The following is an 8,512-nucleotide window of genomic DNA, read 5'->3' as shown; positions in this document are numbered from 1 at the left end:
AATCCATTCACGTTTAAGGTAATTATCGATATGTATGTTCCTATGTTCCTATGACCATTTTCTTAATTGTTTTGGGTTTGTTTTTGTAGGTCCTTTTCTTCTCTTGTGTTTCCCACTTAGAGAAGTTCCTTTAGCATTTGTTGTAGAGCTGGTTTGGTGGTGCTGAATTCTCTCAGCTTTTGCTTGTCTGTAAAGCTTTTGATTTCTCCATCAAATCTGAATGAGATCCTTGCCGGGCAGAGTAATCTTGGTTGTAGGTTCTTCCCTTTCATCACTTGAAATATGTCGTGCCACTCCCTTCTGGCTTGTAGAGTTTCTGCTGAGAAATCAGCTGTTAACCTTATGGGAGTTCCCTTGTATGTTATTTGTTGTTTTTCCCTTGCTGCTTTCAATAATTTTTCTTTGTCTTTAATTTTTGCTAGTTTGATTACTATGTGTCTCGGCATGTTTGTCCTTGGGTTTATCCTGTATGGGACTCTCTGCGCTTCCTGGACTTGGGTGGCTATTTCCTTTCCCATGTTAGGGAAGTTTTCGACTATAATCTCTTCAAATATTTCCTCTGGTCCTTTCTCTCTCTCTTCTCCTTCTGGGACCCCTATAATGCAAATGTTGTTGTGTTTAATGTTGTCCCAGAGGTCTCTTAGGCTGTCTTCATTTCTTTTCATTCTTTTTTCTTTTTTTTTTTTTGTTCTTTTATTTATTTATTTATGACTGTGTTGGGTCTTCGTTTCTGTGCAAGGGCTTTCTCTAGTTGTGGCAAGTGGGGACCACTCTTCATCGCGGTGCACGGGCCTCTCACCATCACGGCCTCTCTTGTTGCGGAGCACAGGCTCCAGACGCGTAGGCTCAGTAATTGTGGCTCACGGGCCCAGTTGCTCCGCGGCATGTGGGATCTTCCCAGACCAGGGCTCGAACCCGTGTCCCCTGCATTGGCAGGTAGACTCTCAACCACTGCGCCACCAGGGAAGCCCCATTCTTTTTTCTTTATTCTGTTCCACAGCAGTGAATTCCACCATTCTGTCTTCCAGGTCACCTGTTCTTCTGCCTCAGTTATTCTGCTATTGATTCCTTCTAGTGTATTTTTCATTTCGGTTATTGTATTGTTCATCTCTGTTTGTTTGTTCTTTAATTCTTCTAGGTCTTTGTTAAACATTTCTTGCATCTTCTCGATCTTTGCCTCCATTCTTTTTCCGAGATCCTGGATATCTTCACTATCAGTATTCTGAATTCTCTTTCTGGAGTGTTGCCTATCTCCACTTCATTTAGTTGTTTTCCTGGGGTTTTATCTTGTTACTTCATGTGGTACATAGCCCTCTGCCTTTTCATCTTGTCTATCTTTCTGTGAATGTGGTTTTTGTTCCACAGGCTGCAAGATTGTAGTTCTTGCTTCTGCTGTCTGCCCTCTAGTGGATGATGCTATCTAAGAGGCTTGTGCAAGCTTCCTGATGGGAGGGACTGGTGGTGGGTAGAGCTGGCTGTTGCTGTGGTGGGCAGAGTTCAGTAAATCTTTAATCTGCTTGTCTGCTGATGGGTGGGGCTGAGTTCCCTCCCTGTTGGTTGTTTGGCCTGAGGTGACCCAACACTGGAGCCTACCCGGGCTCTTTGGTGGGGCTAATGGTGGACTCTGGGAGGGCTCACGCCAAGGCGTACTTCCCAGAACTTCTGCTGCCAGTGTCCTTGTCCTCACGGTGAGACACAGCCACCCCCTGCCTCTGCAGGAGACCCTCCAACACTAGCAGGTAGGTCTGGTTCAGTCTCCCCTGGGGTCACTGCTCCTTCCCCTTGGTCCTGATGTGCACACTACTTTGTGTGTGCCTTCCAAGAGTGGAGTCTCTGTTTCCCCCAGTCTTGTCGACGTCCTGCAATTAAATCCCACTAGCCTTCAAAGTCTGATTCTCTAGGAATTGCTCCTCCTGTTGCCGGACCCCTGGGTTGGGAAGCCTGACGTGGGGCTCAGAACCTTCCCTCCAGTGGGTGCACTTCTGTGGTATAAGTGTTCTCCAGTTTGTGAGTCACCCACCCAGCAGTTTTGGGGTTTGATTTTATTGTTATTGCGCCCCTCCTACCATCTCATTGTGGCTTCTCCTTTGTCTTTGGATGTGGGGTATTTTTTTTGGTGAGTTCCAGTGTCTTCCTGTCAATGATTGTTCAGCAGTTAGTTGTGATATCGGCACTCCCGCAAGAGGGAGTGAGAGCATGTCCTTCTACTCCGCCATCTTGAACCAATCTCTCAGAAGTTATTTAAAGTGATAACTAGTTACCTATTTTCTTAAAATCTTATTTGGATTCCATAGAAGGAATTTAGAATAGTGGGCCTCAAACTGCTTCACATTCGAATCACATGAGAGTTTTTTAAAATTCATGTTTTCTTAAAAGAAAGAAAAGTTATGTGTCTGCTTCATTGAATAAGTTTTAATGACGTTTTTTACCATCTTTTGACTTGGATTGTTCCTGTCATAAACGTAGATTCACTCCAGCTGTTTCCTGAAAAAATGCAAAAGTGTAACTTTAAGTTTCATTTCCTGCACAGATAAAAGCACAGAGAGTTGTTGATAGATCCCTGGGCAGCCCTTTCCCTGCAGAAGCTGATGAAAAATGGTGCCCAATAGTTATGCTATGAGTGCTTTTTGACATTTTAGGGGGCCAGTTACTTCTCCCTTCCTTGATCTCACCTGGTTCCTGGAGTAATACTACTCCTGTCTGATGCTGCAGCCCACAAATTTGTTTCTACCGTATTGGCTGTTCTGGTTGTTCCTATCAAAGCTGAGGAAATATTGTTTTGAAGATCAAAAACACTGTAAAAGCCACAAACAGTTGTCAGTAAGTTGTTAGAATGTCAATAAGTTGGCAGTGAAACACCTGAACCCTAGCTCTTCAGTGAAAAGTAGTGTCCAAACTTTCCAATATCCTCTTGACTGCTCACCAGTGACAGCATATTAATGCATTAATGAAATTTAATGATATAAATTCGATAAAGGCAGGAATTTTTGTCTGTGTTGTTCACTGCTTATATCCTCATCACTTAGAACCAGTTCCAAGTGCAATAAATATTTGAATTTGTTAAATGAAAGTACCCTGTGCCTATCTGTGTCTGCAGGTTTTAGACCACACACTGTTCTAGGTTATTTCTTGCCCTGTTTCTCAAACCATCGGTCATCTCTCTACCATCTTTTACAACCAAACATTCCCAAAGCAGAATCTTCTCTCACAGCTTAAATGTTTTCATGTCATATTCAATTTTCAGTGAATTGTAGTCTTTCTTCTCATCTTAATACCTTTCTAAAATTGTTTCCCCTAATACCGCTAGTGACAACCTGATAGCTGTATCCAGTGAGCTCTATTCAATCCCTGTTCTTTAGGATTTCTCAACAACACTGCTCTGCTTCCTCCTGGCCCTTTGAGATGCTTGTCCTTCCTTAGCTTCCAAAACAGGACGTTCTCTTAAATCCCTTTCCTACTTTCTTTGACATCCTCAATTTCATCTTCACTAATTTCACTTTCTCAGACAGCCAGATGTGAGCATTCCTTACAAGGTGTCACTCTCCCCTGGGAACTCTCATTCATTCCCATAACTTAACCAATTTTAGGTGAATTCCTCATGCAGTGCCATGTTCTTTCAATCCTGTTCTCTCATCTGATTTTCAAGCTTGCATTGCCAACGATTTGCAATGCATATCATAATGAATCTTCAATCTATGATGTGAAATCATAGAACTGCTCCCTTCTGAGCTCATGATCCAATTCCCATGCTTCTCCTTTCTCAGCTTCCTATCTCTCTCTTAGCATCGTCACCATCTAATGCCCTTCCTACTTCCCATCATCCAAACCCAAAGCTGAGAGATGTTTTGATTTCTTCCTCTTTGTCACTCCTTATATCTAATAAATTCCTTCACATTTATTAAGTCCTTTCTACCCCCAAATGTCTAAAATATAGCCCCCCACCTTTACTTCTAGTCTTTAATTCAGGTCTAGTTCCTTGTTTACTCCTACTGTCTCACTAGTTTTCTAAACTATTAATTGTAATTTCTTTCTTCCCTACTCAGTTCACCTCCAATGATTCTCTAATGCTTATGGATTAAAGTCCAGATGCCATGGGCATTTAAGACCCTGCATAGTGTGGTTCCAGCCTTTGTCTGTTGCCTTAAGTTAATTACACCCTGATTTAACCATGATCCATCTAGGCTATTCTGATTGGCTGTGAACACAACTAGAATGTTTCTGTTTCATCCTGTATAGGTATTGTTCCTCCTACCTGGAATGTTCTTTTTCTCTTATTATATAATTTCTACTTATTCTCTAAGATTCAACTCAAATCCCTTCTATTCCATGATATTTCCTTGTAATATCCTAGCCTTCATTGAGCTCGTTCCTATAATATTATGGAGCAATTATTTTGTGCTAGGCATTAGAGCCTTTTACTGATATTTAGTCCTTCCTGGCTATCTTATGTCACTTATCATCTCTTTTTAAATTATTTTTATTGGAATATAATTCACACATCTTTTAAAGTTTTTTTTTTTAAAGACACCAATTGTACTTGAACATTTGTTACTTTTTTAAAAAAATTATTAAATAATTATTTTTGGCTGTGTTGGTTCTTCGTTTCTGTGCGAGGGCTTTCTCTAGTTGTAGCAAGCAGGGGCCACTCTTCATCGTGGTGTGCGGGCCTCTCACTATCGCGGCCTCTCTTGTTGCGGAGCACAGGCTCCAGACGCGCAGGCTCAGTAGTTGTGGCTCACGGGCCTAGTTGCTCTGCAGCATGTGGGATCTTCCCAGACCAGGGCTCGAACCCGTGTCCCCTGCATTAGCAGGCAGATTCTCAACCACTGCGCCACCAGGGAAGCCCTTAAAGTTTTTTTAATATATTCACAAAATTATGCAACCATCATTGCACCATTATATAATTACAGAATATTTTCATCATGCCAAAGGAAACCTAATTAACAGTCACTTTCTGTTTCTCCTGCCCCCCCGTCTCCTGCCTATATCTATTTTTTGTTTTTATGGATTTACCTATTATGGGCATTTCATATAAATGGAATCATATAATATATAGTTTCTTATATCTGACTTCTTGTACTTAAAATGATATTTTTAAGGCTCATGTATGTTATGACATGTACCGGTACATCATTCCTTTCATGGCTGAAGAATGTTTCATTATATGGATATACCACATTTTCTTTATCTATTCATCAGTTGATAGACTTCTGGATTGTTTCCACTTTTTGCCTATTATGAATAACGCTCCTATGAACATTTGTATAAAAGTTTGTGTGTGATCCTGTGTTTTCACTTTTCATAGGTATATACCTAGTAGTGGACTACTGAGCCTTACCTTTTTTTTGTTTGTTTGTTTATAGCAGCTTTATTCGTAATTGCTAAAACTTGGTTACAACCAAGATGGCCTTCAGTAGGTGAATGGATACATAAACAGTGGTACATCCAGACAATGGAATACTATTCAGCACTGAAAAGAAATCCTGTATGATTTCAATTATATGACAGTTCTGGAAAAGACAAAACTATGGAGACAGGAAAAAGATCAGTGGTGGCCAGGGGTTGAGGGAAGGAAGGATGAGTAGGCAGAACATAGAGGATTTTTAGTGCAGTGAACTATTTATTCTGTGTGATATTATAATTGGTGGGTGCATGTCATTATGCATTTATACATTTGTCAAAACCCAAAGAATGTACAACACCAAGAGTAAACCCTAATGTAATCTATGGACTTTGGGTGATTATGATGTGTCAGTTTAGGTTCATCAGTTGTAACAAATGTTCCACTCTGGCAGGGGATGTTGATAATGGTGTGTGTGTGGGCACAGGGGGTTAATGGAAAATCTGTGTACCTTCTGTTCGATTTTGCTATGAACCTAAAACTGCTCTGAAAAATAAAGCCCACTGAAAAATAAATAAATAAAAGAGAAAATAGAGATGGGTACAACCCCTGCCCTAATGAAGTGTAGTTGCTAGCATGTATTACATTTGAAGAGAAGAAAAAACAATCATAAGTACTTTTAAGACATTTTTTAAAAAGTTGATGCTAGAATGAGCCTTACCTTATAGTAACTCTATGTTTAGCTTTTTGAGGAACTGCCAGACAGTTTTTCAAAGCAGCTACACCATTTTACATTACCACTAGCAATGTATGAGGGTTCTAATTTTTCCAAATCCTCACCAAGCTTGTTACTTTCTTTTTGATTATAAGCATCCCCATGGGTGTGAAGTCATATCTCATTGTGGTTTTGATTTGCATTTCCCTAGTGACTAGTGATGAGCGTCTTTTCATATGCTTATTGACCATTTGTTTATTTTCTTTGGACAAGTATATATTCAAATCCTTTGCCCAAGTTTAAATGTGTTATTTGTCTTTTTATTGCTGAGCTGTAAGCCTTCTTTATACGTTCTGGATACTAGACCCTTATCAGATATATAATTTGCAGATATTTTCTCCCCTTTTGTAGGTTGTTTTCACTTTCTTTACAGTGCCCTTTGAAGCACAAAAGTTTTTAATTTTGATGATGTTCACTTTTTAATTTGTTTATGCTTTTGTTGTCATACCTAAGAAACCATTGCCTAACCCAAGGTTATGAAGTTTATACCTATGTTTTCTTCTAAGAGTTTTGTAGTTTTAGCTCTTATATTTAGGCCTCTGATCCATTTTGAGTTAACTTTTGTATGTGATATGAGGTAAGTGTCCAATTTCATTCTTTTTTGCATGTGGCTACCCAGTTTTGCCACCACAGTTTTTTGAAAGATTATTCTTTTCCCATTGAATTTTCTTGGATCCCTACTGCTTATCTTTTAACACATATGGTTTTTATCACCTCTAGTTAGGCAGTAAGATTTTTGAGGGCAGGGGTTTTTTCTTGTATTTAGGTATACCCTCTGTACTTAACAGGATGCCATACCCACAGTAGGTGCCTGATGGATATATTACTAATGTCTGTCTTTCCAACCAGATAGTAAGCTCTAAAATGAGAGGACTTTGCTTATTTTTGCTTACCGGTAGGCTGGGATCAGTAAGTACTTTTGGATGATTGAATTAATGATTTCCCAATGATGAGTTTGTGTCTTACTTTAGGATTTTTGTTCTCCCTTGCAGCAGGATGCATACTAGGTAAGAGTAATTTTCTTACAGTAAGTCACCAAGGGAAGAGGTGAGCAAGGGGCAAACATGACTCCATGGGAAAATCCTAGCTTAGCTTTGACTTTGCCACCATATGATTCTTCCATATTCATTTTATATTGCTTGGTCCTCTTTAGCTCAGAACATATAACCAGGTTTTGAATGAAAGGAAACCCCTTTAAGGTTTACAGACTTAGGAAAATTTCCGATTTGTGTTTTAGGTTATGTACCAAGAATTTAAAACAAATCAAATCCAAGCTACCATTTCTGTGTATTGGATTTTGCTCTTCTCAAAGTGTAATAAAAATGAATTCCCTGGTTTTTAACAAGTGCCAGTACTTCCTATTCGTGGACTTTGACAAGGCCTAATGTGTGAAACCACATTTTGAATAATGAGAACAGGAAATATGTTTCTTTCTTGCTCATGGTTTCTGCAGCTATAAAAGTGATTTGCAAAAAGAAAAAAAGGAAATACGCTAAGTATCCATTTATAGAGGAAGGGTGAATTATTCTATATTGATTCAGTGAAGTGCTAAGTTGCAACTAAAAATAATACTTAAGAAAATTATATACCAGTAAAGAAACATATTTATGATATAAATTTAAGTATAAAAAGATTACATTGTGCAGTGATTGCAACTGGATAAAATTATGTACTGTTGTGAACTAAGGTGATCAACCATCCTGGTTTGCCTCGGACTATCTGGTTTTTAGCACTAAAAGTCCTGTATCCCAGGAAATCTCTCAGTCCTGAGCAGGGTGGGGTGGTCTGTCACCCTACTATGAACAAATTGCCAAAGAGATAATTGGGAAGAAGGTCATAGCAAGGATTTTCATTCTTTTTCAAGAGTAGACATCAGCGGTGTCTCGTTATAAGGAGTTAATGTGAGGTCAGAAAAAACTAATTATTTGAGATCATAAAAATGAATAAAATAAACTAAAATTCTTAAGGAAACCATGGGTTTGGAGAAGGATCCTCATATATATTTCAGAAGTGGAGAAAATGAGATAGAAATAAGATCGTCTCTTTTGAAGGTTTTTCTCACTGAATTTTGCCTTGAGTCTGCCATTGCCACAACCTCTTCCCTTTCCCCTAGTCCAAGGCAGGCACTGGTCCTAGTCTACCACCATATATTCCAGTCACATTCTGGACCGCAGACAGCAAGGAGTGTGTTATTAATGACCTGTTCCAGGAAAATTTTCCACGGGAATATGCGTGTGTGTTAGAATATATTGACGTGAATAGTCGATGTCTTGACATCTTACAGTTCAAACCCAGATTGGGATTATGTGAATATGAGCTTAAGGCTGCTGGAGCCTCCCATGGTCAAAATGATACAAGAGTAAAGAAGATTAGGGAAACACCATGTTGGAATCATC

This window comes from Balaenoptera physalus, assembly GCF_965194825.1.
Source record: "Balaenoptera physalus genome assembly, chromosome: 10".
NCBI classification, from domain to species: Eukaryota; Metazoa; Chordata; class Mammalia; order Artiodactyla; family Balaenopteridae; genus Balaenoptera; species Balaenoptera physalus.
This window is presented reverse-complemented; position numbering follows the sequence as displayed.